This window comes from Schistocerca nitens, chromosome 4, assembly GCF_023898315.1.
Source record: "Schistocerca nitens isolate TAMUIC-IGC-003100 chromosome 4, iqSchNite1.1, whole genome shotgun sequence".
NCBI lineage: Eukaryota > Metazoa > Arthropoda > Insecta > Orthoptera > Acrididae > Schistocerca > Schistocerca nitens.
In genome coordinates, this window is record NC_064617.1 from 675,094,901 (window position 1) to 675,108,081 (window position 13,181).

Genomic DNA, 13,181 nt, shown 5'->3' on the forward strand with positions numbered 1-13,181 from the left:
TGTTCCTGTATACCCGTGAACATTTTTGTATTTCCGTGTATTGTCGATCAACAGAAGTATTTCTTGTGTCACCCAAGGTTTTTTCGCACTTCCTTTCCTTTTACATACACTCCTGGAAATGGAAAAAAGAACACATTGACACCGGTGTGTCAGACTCACCATACTTGCTCCGGACACTGCGAGAGGGCTGTACAAGCAATGATCACACGCACGGCACAGCGGACACACCAGGAACGGCGGTGTTGGCCGTCGAATGGCGCTAGCTGCGCAGCATTTGTGCACCGCCGCCGTCAGTGTCAGCCAGTTTGCCGTGGCATACGGAGCTCCATCGCAGTCCTTAACACTGGTAGCATGCCGCGACAGCGTGGACGTGAACCGTATGTGCAGTTGACGGACTTTGAGCGAGGGCGTATAGTGGGCATGCGGGAGGCCGGGTGGACGTACCGCCGAATTGCTCAACACGTGGGGCGTGAGGTCTCCACAGTACATCGATGTTGTCGCCAGTGGTCGGCGGAAGGTGCACGTGCCCGTCGACCTGGGACCGGACCGCAGCGACGCACGGATGCACGCCAAGACCGTAGGATCCTACGCAGTGCCGTAGGGGACCGCACCGCCATTTCCCAGCAAATTAGGGACACTGTTGCTCCTGGGGTATCGGCGAGGACCATTCGCAACCGTCTCCATGAAGCTGGGCTACGGTCCCGCACACCGTTAGGCCGTCTTCCGCTCACGCCCCAACATCGTGCAGCCCGCCTCCAGTGGTGTCGCGACAGGCGTGAATGGAGGGACGAATGGAGACGTGTCGTCTTCAGCGATGAGAGTCGCTTCTGCCTTGGTGCCAATGATGGTCGTATGCGTGTTTGGCGCCGTGCAGGTGAGCGCCACAATCAGGACTGCATACGACCGAGGCACACAGGGCCAACACCCGGCATCATGGTGTGGGGAGCGATCTCCTACACTGGCCGTACACCACTGGTGATCGTCGAGGGGACACTGAATAGTGCACGGTACATCCAAACCGTCATCGAACCCATCGTTGTACCATTCCTAGACCGGCAAGGGAACTTGCTGTTCCAACAGGACAATGCACGTCCGCATGTATCCCGTGCCACCCAACGTGCTCTAGAAGGTGTAAGTCAACTACCCTGGCCAGCAAGATCTCCGGATCTGTCCCCCATTGAGCATGTTTGGGACTGGATGAAGCGTCGTCTCACGCGGTCTGCACGTCCAGCACGAACGCTGGTCCAACTGAGGCGCCAGGTGGAAATGGCATGGCAAGCCGTTCCACAGGACTACATCCAGCATCTCTACGATCGTCTCCATGGGAGAATAGCAGCCTGCATTGCTGCGAAAGGTGGATATACACTGTACTAGTGCCGACATTGTGCATGCTCTGTTGCCTGTGTCTATGTGCCTGTGGTTCTGTCAGTGTGATCATGTGATGTATCTGACCCCAGGAATGTGTCAATAAAGTTTCCCCTTCCTGGGACAATGAATTCACGGTGTTCTTATTTCAATTTCCAGGAGTGTATGTTTGTCTGTCTAACGTCTCTAATTATCCTTTTCAGATATGTCCATTGTTCTTCAACTGAACTGTTTTCTGTGGTATTCTTTATCCCAGTACCTCAGCGAACTTCAAATACATATCATTGCGTCTCAGTACTTACGTATCCCATCTCTTTCCACAATTAGTCTACTCGTCATCATTATTAAATTGTGATCCCAATCTATATTATTTGCTTACGCCTTACAGTCGGGTATTTTATTTTCGGAATCTCTATCTCATCACGGTATAATCCAATTGGAATCTTTCCGTGTCGCCGGGACTTTTCCAAGTATACCTCCTCCTCTTACGATTTTTGGTCAGTGTATTTGCTATTACTACACTGCCGGAAAAAATTAATGCACCTCTAAAGACAACGTTTATTTTGATCCGATGACGGCATGTGCCACATGGGGGACAGCAGATGGACTGACAATGGTTTCAACTTCGTCCACCATTAGAGAGCGTAGTAGCATTGACACCAGAGCGTCAACTGCGTTTATCCTTTAACAGTGAATGCTCACAGCCACGAAGTTCACTGTCAGTGTGGTGCAAACATATGAAGCAAGCAGGCAACCATGCCACAAGACACACTCGTGCTTCCTACAGCAGGGCTTCACAACATACGTGCTCACGGAGCAAGCTGTGAGCAGCAAGGCGCGAGCACGGAGCAGCGCGAGCACGCTACCCCCACTACCGGACCAGAGCGGAGAGTGGGGAGAGTCACGTGGGGTACACAACAGCTGCCGCCAGTCGATGTAAATCCGCGGCCACCTGCAGGGATATCACTCACGAATTATCACTGCGACAAATGAAACAAATAAAGGAGAATGTACACACGCCACATAATTTTATTAGCTTAGTGTATGCCTCTACCATCTGTAGACACTGAAACTAAAGAATTCCACGACAATCCTATATTTTCAACACTTTCTTCAACACTACTTAAAATATCACCTCCGGTTGTAGTGTTCTTCGTGGCTACTACATCGAGGAGCTCCTCCCTCACCTGAAGATCTCTATTAACACCTCTAATAAATATGGCAAGCTGCGCTGTTCGAGTGATATCAACACTTTCGTCCAGAGCTAGAGAATACGCCATAAAATCTTTACAGATATTTGCAAGCTGGCTCTGGACGTCGTCTGCCATGTCCTGTATGCGACGCATAATGGTCATGTTAGATAATGGCACAATCCGACACTGTTCAACTTGAGATGGACACAAATGTTCCGCTGCAACTACCAAACACTCTTTTATTAAATCGCCATCAGTTAAGGGGCGCAGGGATTTTGCTAAAAGCAAAGCAATTTTGTAACCCACTCTTAGAGCTGCCTCAGTTGATTTTTCTTCGTCGTCCAGATCTTCGGATAGCTTCCTTTTAAGTTTAATAACTTCCTGTGCACGATCTGGTCAGTCACATTTTCCACGTCCGTAGTCTTTCGCGTGGTACGACATATAATGTCGCTACAAATTAAATTTCTTAAAAGAATTCAGCGTTTTGTGACATACTAAACATTTTGCAGCACCATCTTTTTCTGTAAACAGATACAATTCCTCCCCATGGGGGTTGAACTGCGAAAGCATGGTTGGGGTTACACAACGGCGACTTCACAAGATTCTTAACCAGCGAAATGACTGTTAAGAGCTGATCGTAGTACTTCAAACGTTACACAGTCGGCGCGAATTCAATAGGCACGCTGCAGCCCTATTCAAACGTCCGCGCGCATTTCCCCTCCCTCCCCTCCCTCCCTACTCCGCGACCTTGCAGCTGCTCGCGAGCACGTGCCTGAGCAGACGCGAGTACTCGCGCTCAGAACCGGCCAGTTGTTGAGCCCTGTCCTACAGTAAAGTGAGCGAATTTGAAAGGGATGAAATTGGCCTTCAGAGTGGCGGGATAGTCCTTTTGGAGAATTGCCACACAAGTTGGACGTGCTGAATCTGTTGTGCAATGATGCTGCCATCAGTGGTCACGTGAACGTTCTCACACGCATAGGGGAGGTTCTGGAAGTCCACACATCACAGAGAGCCGCCATGATCGTTTTATAATAAGGCCAGCAGTGGAAGATCGTACAGCTACCACAGCACAGATAAGAGGGCTTCTGAGCCATGACCTATCGACATGGACTGTTGTGAACCAGGTATTAACTGTGGGACTAAGGGCATACATACCTCCAGCCCGCCTTCCACTCACGCCACAGCATCGACGTGCACGGCTTGACTAGTGTCGTCAGTGGATCACTTGGAAGATGGAATGGCGCGCCGTGGTCTTCAACGACAAAAGTTGATTCTGCCTGCACGCAAGCGCTGGTCGTCTGCTCGTATACGTAGACCTAGTGATCACTGTCTCGTAGACTGCATTCGTCTGGGGTGCGATAAGCTACAACTCTCGTTCATCTTTGGTGTTTCTGGAAGGGGACCCTAACCAGTACGTGAAATGGTAGTAGTAGCTTTATTCATCCGTAGATCTCTTTTTACAAGGATATAGGACATATCAAAGTATTTACAAGTATAGACCAATTTAAAATAAGCTAATTCGTGTACACATACATTTACAGACTTCTAGTTAGAGACAATCATTACATTTACTCCTGGTATACAATACTTTTTTTACAAATAACTTATTAAATAATGTAATGCCACACTGTTCACTCGAACTCACTATCAGTCACTGCACACACTATACACACATTGTTTGATAACACTTCACACACTACACACACACACACACACACACACACATACATACACCAGTGATCTCTGGGCCATTTTCTGTACCACAACTTCCCATTTGCTATCCTGAAAAACTGAGTCAGCATCCCTCTATAATGATTGAGATGTTGAGCTCAGAAAGAGGAAGAGGTGTTAGTACTGTGCAATGCATAGCTTATAATCATTATTATTATTTATTTGTATAACGTTTTTTTTTAACAAACCCCTGCTCTCTTTTACGTAAGTAATCCTTCAATGTATAAAATGTATTGCATAACAGGTACTTTTTAGCTGCCTTTTTAAATAAGTGCGTTTTTGCAATTTCTTTTATCTCTCTTGGTAATTTATTTTACAGTTTTATTAATTGGTAGAAAATGCTGTTCTGAGATTTATGTTTATTGTTTCTTGGCAAATGTAAGTTGAGTCTAGCTCTTGTTCCATGGTCATGGACAAAAGTATTTTTGAAGTAGTTACCAATGTTATTTTTTATGTGTACAACTGACTGGTAAGTGTATTCACATGGAGCATGAGCAGAATGTTGTTAGACCCGTTCTTTTGCCATTCATGCAACAGGTAGATCATATGTTGTTCCAACAGGATAATGCTCTCCCACACTCTGTCCGTGAAACTCAACGTGCTCTGCAAGATGTGCAGTAACTTCCCTGGCCAGCACGATCTCTGGACTTGTCTTCAATCGAGCATGTGTGGGATATGATGGGACGAGAAGTGACCCGTGAGAATCGACGACCAACAACTCATGCAAAACTACGTGGAAAGGTCGAGAAAGCATGGAATAACATATCCCAGGTCAGCATTTACCATCTGTAAAATCGACTGGATGTCAGAGTCAGCACCTGAGTTGCCTCCCATTGAGGCTACACCACGTACTAATATAGGAGTTTCAACATAGGCCGGTACCTAGTACCTCGTAACTGCTTGTGATATTGATCAGTAAATGTTATCATTTCAAGTACTCCATATGCATTGTTGCAACAACAAATCTTGAGTGAATTGGAAACCCCTGAAACGATGTATTAATTTTTTTTCAGGCAGCGTAACTGACATTTATTACAGAGCTCAGTCTTTCTTCTCTCTCATTACTAATACCATCCCACACGCTCCCCCTACTCTGTCTCCTCTTCTACATCTACATCTACATGACTACTCTGCAATTCACATTTAAGTGCTTGGCAGAGGGTTCGTCGAACCACAATCATACTATCTCTCTACCATTCCACTCCCGAATAGCGCGCGGGAAAAACGAACACCTAAACCTTTCTGTTCGTGCTCTGATTTCTCTTATTTTATTTTGATGATCATTCCTACCTATTTAGGTTGGGCTCAACAAAATATTTCCGCATTCGGAAGAGAAAGTTGGTGACTGAAATTTCGTAAATTGATCTCGCCGCGACGAAAAACGTCTTTGCTGAAATGACTTCCATCCCAATTCGCGTATCATATCTGCCACACTCTCTCCCCTACTACGTGGTAATACAAAACGAGCTGCCCTTTTTCGCACCCTTTCGATGTCCTCCGTCAATCCCACCTGGTAAGGATCCCACACCGCGCAGCAATATTCTAACAGAGGATGAACGAGTGTAGTGTAAGCTGTCTCTTTAGTGGACTTGAGCCTAGCTACAACGACCTTGTGATCACTAATCCCTGTATCAGTCATGATGCTCTCTATCAGCTCTGGATTGTTTGTGGCTAAGAGGTCAAGTGTGTTTTCGCAACCATTTACAATTCGCGTGGGTTCGTGGACTAACTGCTCGAAATAATTTTCGGAGAAAGCATTTAGGACAATCTCGGAAGATGTTTTCTGCCTACCGGTTTTGAACAAGTATTTTTGCCAACATATCGAGGGAAGGTTGAAGTCCCCACCAACTATAACCGTATGAGTGGGGTATTTATTTGTTACGAGACTCAAATTCTCTCTGAACTGTTCCGCAACTATATCATCGGAGTCTGGGGGTCGGTAGAAGGAGCCAATTATTAACTTAGTTCGGCTGTTAAGTATAACCTCCACCCATACCAATTCGCACGGAGTATCTACTTCGACTTCACTACAAGATAAACCACTACTGACAGACACAAACACTCCACCACCAATTCTGCCTAATCTATCTTTCCTGAACACCGTCTGAGACTTCGTAAAAATTTATGCAGAACTTATTTCAGGCTTTAGCCAGCTTTCTGTACCTATAACGATTTCAGCTTCTGTGCTTTCTATTAGCGCTTGAAGCTCAGGGACTTTCCCAGCACAACTACAACCATTTACAACTACAATTCCGACTGTTCCTTGATCCAAGCACGTCCTGTATTTGCCATGCACCCTTTGAGATTGCAGCCCACCCCGTACTTTCCCGAGGCCTTCTAACCTAAAAAACCGCCCAGTCCACGCCACACAGCCTCCGCTACCCGTGTAGCCGCCAGCTGAGTGTAGTGAACTCCTGACCTATTCAGCGGAACCCGAAACCCCACCACCCTATGGCGCAAGTCAAGGAATATGCAGCCAACACGGTCGCAAAACCGTCTGAGCCTCTGATTCAGACCCTCCACCCGGCTCTGCACCAAAGGTCCGCAGTCGGTTCTGTCAACGATGCTGCAGATGGTGAGCTCTGCCTTCATCTCATAAGCAAGACCGGCAGCCTTCACCAAATCAGATAGCCGCTGGAATCCAGAGAGAATTTCCTCAGATCCAAAGCGACACACGTCATTAGTGCCGACATGTGCCACCACCTGCAGCTGGCTGCACCCTGTGCTCTTCATGGCATCCGGAAGGACCCTTTCCACATCAGGAATGACTCCACCCGGAATGCACACTGGATTTCTTCCCCTCCTTAGCCGCCATATCCCTAAGGGGCACCATTACGCGCCTAACATTGGAGCTGCCAACTACCAATAAGCCCACCCTTTGTGATTGCCCGGACCTTGAAGACTGAGAATCATCCTCTGAAACAGGGCAGGCAGCTGCATCTGGCTCAGCCAGAGACAGTGCCTGAAACCTGTTTGTCAGACGCACCGGGGAGGCTTTCTGATCAGCCTCCGGGGACGTCTTTCGCTGCCTGCCACGCCTTGGAACGACCTCCCAATGAACCACAGGCGAGGGCTCAGCCCCACTGCGGGCAGCAACCGGGGCAACCACAGCGGCAGACCGATCTGGGGATAGACGGGACGAGGTTGACATCCCCGTGATACCCAAGTCCGGCTCCCCACAGTGGTGCCCATTGGCAACAGCCTCAAGCTGCGCGACCGAAGTCAGCGCCGCTTGCAGCTGTGAGCGAAGGGATGCCAACTCAGCCCTCATCCGAACACAGCAATCACAGTCCCTGTCCATTCTAATCGATGTTGAACAACAGTTACTGAAACACGAGTCAGTGCCTAGTTAACGCAAGGGAAACACGCAAAGAATGTATTAACTAACCTGTACAAATGCCTAACGATTGCGCTACAATCTGCCTGAATTTACGATTACAGTAACTAAAACTCGAAATTACACCTCCTATACGAAACTCACACGCAATTTAAGTAAGAATCTACGAAGTAAACACTAAAGCGCGATGCTACAACTCTCAAATACTATAATACGCCCGAAATTTATGAATTAAACAATGCAAGTAGCCAAAAACACGCAAAGAAATTAAGAATTAAACTAAGTAACAAATAAGTAAGCTAGGGGTAAACGACTTGCTGCTGCAGCTGCTTATCCAACGGCTGCAGGGAGCACACTGGCTGTGACCAACCGACACTGACCGTTCAAAACAAAAACAGAAGACAGACGACTACGCGAATTTACACTATTCAGGTACTAAAGCGCGATGCTACAACTCTCAAATACTACAATACGCCCGAAATTTATGAATCAAACAATGCAAGTACCCAAAAACAGGCAAAGAAATTAAGAATTAAACTATGTAACAAATAAGTACGCTAGGGGTATACGACTTGCTGCTGCAGCTGCTTATCCTTCCCCTACAGCCACATGATTATTAGATAATCATTTCCCTTTACGTACTGCATTAGCCGTTCACTAGCCTTATACACTTTCTCTATCTCTTACTGCTCTACATGTGAACTATTGTTGATTTTCCTTCCATTCTGATGTGAAAAACCATGGCACTGAACTACTCACAGTAACTCACTCTGTGCCCCGCATTCTTGTACATAACGACTCCTACTTCCGTTATTCCATTTTCTGCTGCTTATGCTATTACTCTGTATTCATTTGACCACAAAATGAAACGTGTAATATCCTCAGAAATATCTTTCACAGTTTTTTTATGTATCTCTTGGTCAGTAGTATAGCCATGCGACCACAGATATTGGCAGGGAAAGGTGCGATGTTGCTGTAAAAGATCCGAATCCTCTCTCCATTTCTATCAAACAATACGAGTAAAATCAGATGTGGTAAAAATCCATAAACTGCAGGTCTATAAAAGACATTTTTCAGAAAAAAATTTGGAGTGAAATAGCAAAAAAAGTTGTGATGAAGTTTGTAGGGAAACCAATGTAAATTCGAAATTCTGTAAATTCACAACATTATTTAAAATGTCCTTTTCATTGACATTTCCAAAACTACCGGTACCCATGTCAGTATAAATGGCTTACAGAAACAAATGGATAACAACAGGTATTAGGAAGTCTTCTCAAACCCTTAAGGACCTCGGTTCCATGAAAAAGTATCATAAGAGCCACAATGTTAAATTTATATCATAGAAACAGAAACATTCCTGCAAAAAAGTCATTTATTGACAAAATAATACACAAAGCATAGAATAAAAGCAAGGCAGTCTGGGATGTGAGATATTTCCCATAAAAAATGTCTGCAGTCGGAATAGAGATGGAATACTTAATTGCATCGTGCCTCGGAATACTGATTGTTCTGGGGTGGAAAAATCACAAAGGATTCAACGGAGTGGAAATGATTTCGTTTAGTCTTCAGTTCAGATATGATTTGAACAAGCTCCCACTGTAGCTGATCCTTTTTTTTTTATTGTATTTCCAATTCCCCATTTGGGGTGGGCTGGCAGCAGCACAGGAGCTGCTCTCCAACCAAAAGACATTACAAGTAGACAGGAACACATTTAAAACAATATAAAGAAGAAAACATGGCAGAACATAAAATCAAAAAAGGCGGAATATAACAGAAGAAGGCATACAAAAAGCGGTGACTGTAAAAATCTAAAAACGCATTGCACACACAAAAAACACACACTGTAAGGATTAAAAGGCACCAGGCAAAGTACAGCCAGAGCATAAAAAGACGCAGAACGATTAAAACAGTCACGTGATGGACGGCGTAGCACGGAACAATCATGGACTATATACAGGTGGAGCACACAATTAAAACCACATCACTGATGACACTGTAGAACGGCACCAGTCACAACACTAATGCAGCACACTTGATGATGAAGAAGAACCTGGGAGGATCTGCCAGGGGTGGGGAACGAGGGAGAAGGGAAAGCCGGCCGGAGTGGCCGTGCGGTTCTGGCGCTTCAGTCTGGAGCCGAGCGACCGCTACGGTCGCAGGTTCGACTCCTGCCTCGGACATGGATGTGTGTGATGTCCTTAGGTTGGTTAGGTTTAATTAGTTCTAAGTTCTAGGCGACTGATGATCTCAGAAGTTAAGTCGCATAGTGCTCAGAGCCATTTTGAGAAGGGGAAAGGAGGCGAGAAGGAGGGGAGAGAAAGGGGGTGCAAGGACTCAGGGAGGAAGGAGGAAAAGAAGCTCCACGAGAAGGAGGGGAGAGGAAAAGGGGGCACTGGGGAGGGAGGGGGACGAGGCCAGGCTACAGTTGGTAGGAAGGTTAGATGTCATGGCGAAGTTCAACATCCGGGAGGGGAAGGTGCTGGAAATTGCCCTGATGAAGGAGATGGAGGGTGTAGTGGTGGAGAGAGCGAGGGATACAGCACAGTGATAGAGGTGCTGCAACAGAGGGGGGGGGGTGGAGAGGAAGAGGAAGGAGGAAACCAGGGGGTGGGAGGGGATCAAACCTGCGGACAGTATAAAGGATGTGGAGATGTTGGAGGAAAAGGAGGAGGTGGGGGAAGGGAATGAGGTCATACAGGGTTGTGTGGGGGAAGAAAGGTGGATACAGAAGGCAAGGTGGAGCGCCTGGCATTGTAAGATTTGGAGGGTCTTATAAAAGCGGGGGAGGGGGTGGATATCCAGGCGATGCTGGCATAACAGAGGATAGGATGGATGAGGGATTTATAGGTGTGGAGGATGGTGCAAGGATACAATCCCCAAGTCTGGACAGACAGGAGTTTCAGGAGGTGGAGTTAGGAATGGGCTTTCTGCTGGCTGGTCAGGAGATGAGGGGTCCAGGTGAGGTGAGGTCGAGGGTGAGGCCAAGGTATCTCAGGGTGGGGTGAGCTGGATGGGACGACCATAAATGGTTAGTTAGAAATCATGGAGATGGAAGGAGCGTGTGGTGCAACCTATGATGATTGCCTGGGTTTTGGAGGGATTGATAAGAATGAACCACTGGTTACACCAAGTGGTGAACTGGTCAAAGTGGGTTTGGAGGGTGCATTGGGACCGTTGAAGGGTTGGGTAGAGCGCCAGGAAGGCAGTGTCATCAGCATACTGCAGGAGGTGGACAGGTGGGGGTGGCTTGGGCGTATCAGCAGTTTACAGGAGATAGAGGAGAGGGGAGAGGACGGAGCCCTGGGGGATGCCAGCAATAGGATAAAAGATACGGGAGTTGGTGTCGTGGAGGGTGACATAGGAAGGACGGCGTGAGAGGAAGGAAGCGACCAGACGGACAAAATTGATAGGCAGGGCGTGGGTTTGGAGTTTAAAGAGGAGACTGGGATGCTATACACGGTTGTAGGCAAATTGGAGGTCGAGGGAAACAAAAATGGTGGAGCAATGGGAGTTAAGTTGGAGGGAGAGAAGGTGGACGAGGTTAAGGAGTTGGCCTTCGGCGGAGGAGAAGGAGGGTCGGAAGCCACACTGGGTAAGCGGGAGGAGGTGGAGGTGATGGAGGTGGTGATGGACACAGTGGGAGAGGATGGATTCGAAGACCTTACTGAAGACGGAGGTGAGGCAGATGGGATGATAGGAAGAGGTGACAGAAGAGGGTTTGTTGGCTTTGAGGAATAAGGGGATGCGGGAGGTCTTCCACAGGTCGGGATGGTAGCTGATCCTGTGTGTGTTACTATTACCCTTCCCATTGTGATTGTGATGGAAGCAGGCGTAGAGATCGATGCAGGAGAGTGGTTGGGTGATGGTTAGGGATGCCATCCATCCTGATATGTTGGGACCATCACCGTGATAGACCTTCTTGTCCCGACATTCCGACAAGATCCAAATTTGTCCGATTTTGCAAAATACTGTTACGAGCTTGGCTCAAGTGATGAAGTAACGCCATCTGTTAGCGCAACATATAAATGCAGCCTCAGTTAGTTTTACTTATGTCAACATGTTTATGGTGACAAGGTTGTCTCACAGATGGAGCTGCATGTTGCGTGTCCTGTATCGACGACGCAAGCACCTTCTAGATCTACCACCATCATTCGAGAAAATACCAGACTTCTTCAGTAGTAAGGGGCTCGAACTATTTAAGCAGCGCCAAGCGGAAGAATTGGGCAGTTCCACTTTAATAGCGATGTGATAAGATGATTCTTTCTAAACCTAATACGAACAACGAGTGCAAGTTAATAATGCGGGTATATAGGGTGCGAAGTGTATATTGATGTGTATTTTGATGACTAAAGTGTTAATTGTGGACTGTTTAAATAGCTTACGAAAATGCCTAAGGATGGAAAGAGAAAGTGTCACTTTTCGGATGATCACACTAAAAGAGCGGTGTTTTTCCTAGAAACGACACACGGATCAAGAAGCTTTATGTCAGATTTGTAGCTGTTTCATCTCAGTAATTCACGGAGATAAGGCAGATGTGAGGTATCACATTTCTACGAATAATCATACAAACAGATTCGCGGTAGCATCAACATCGAGTCTGGTTCTACATTCATCATTAAAGACGATACCCAGGAAGAATTGCTCGTTGCTGTTGCAGAACTAACAACAGCTTGCAAAGTTGTCAAGCATCGGCAGTCTTTCAGTTCTCTTGACTTTACCGTAAAACTGAACGCCGCACTGTATCCTGACTCCAAAAATCGCCGCAAAGCAGTCTACAGCCAGGACCAAAGCTACAGCGATTGTTAAAAATATTCTCGCACCACACTCCGTGTCCGAATGCATGAAACAACTGTAATAAGTTTCATTTTACGGCATAGACACCGACGCAACGAACCACAAGGCTGAAAAGATGTTTCATTTAGTCATTCATAACTTTACTGAAGCTGTCGGAATCCAACAGCAGCTGTTGAAGTTTGATTCGCTGAATAACGAAAGATCGGAAACAACTGCAAAGTTTTATCTAGACACTTTAAGACAACTGCAAATTCCATTAGATAAATTAATCGTTTTTGTGGAGACAATACCAATGCAGAACCAACAAAAAATGTGTAAGGAGTGCGATGCCCTGCCCATATTCTCCACAATACTATATCGAGCATTGCTGGAGTTTTAACTGTCGACATTAAAATAATCGTCATGGAAATATTTAATTATTTTTCAATATACGCTGTAAGGACAGAGAAAATGAAAGAGTTCTGCTTATACGCTGATGTCAATCATCACACTCTTCTGTCTCACTCTAAAACAAGATAGCTGTCGTTAATGTCCGCAATTGAGAGAATTCTTAAGCTTTGGATTCCATTAAAACTATTTTTTGACGCCGAATGCAGGCAACCTAAAATAATTTCAAAATTGTTCAGTAACCCGAACAGTGAAATTTGCTTCATGTTTCTGCAGCCAAACTTGCTTCTTTTTGAATAAAAATATAAAAAGCGTGGGGAAGAGTAAAGTCTCGATATTTGGAATAAGAAATATATTAACCGAATCTCAAAACT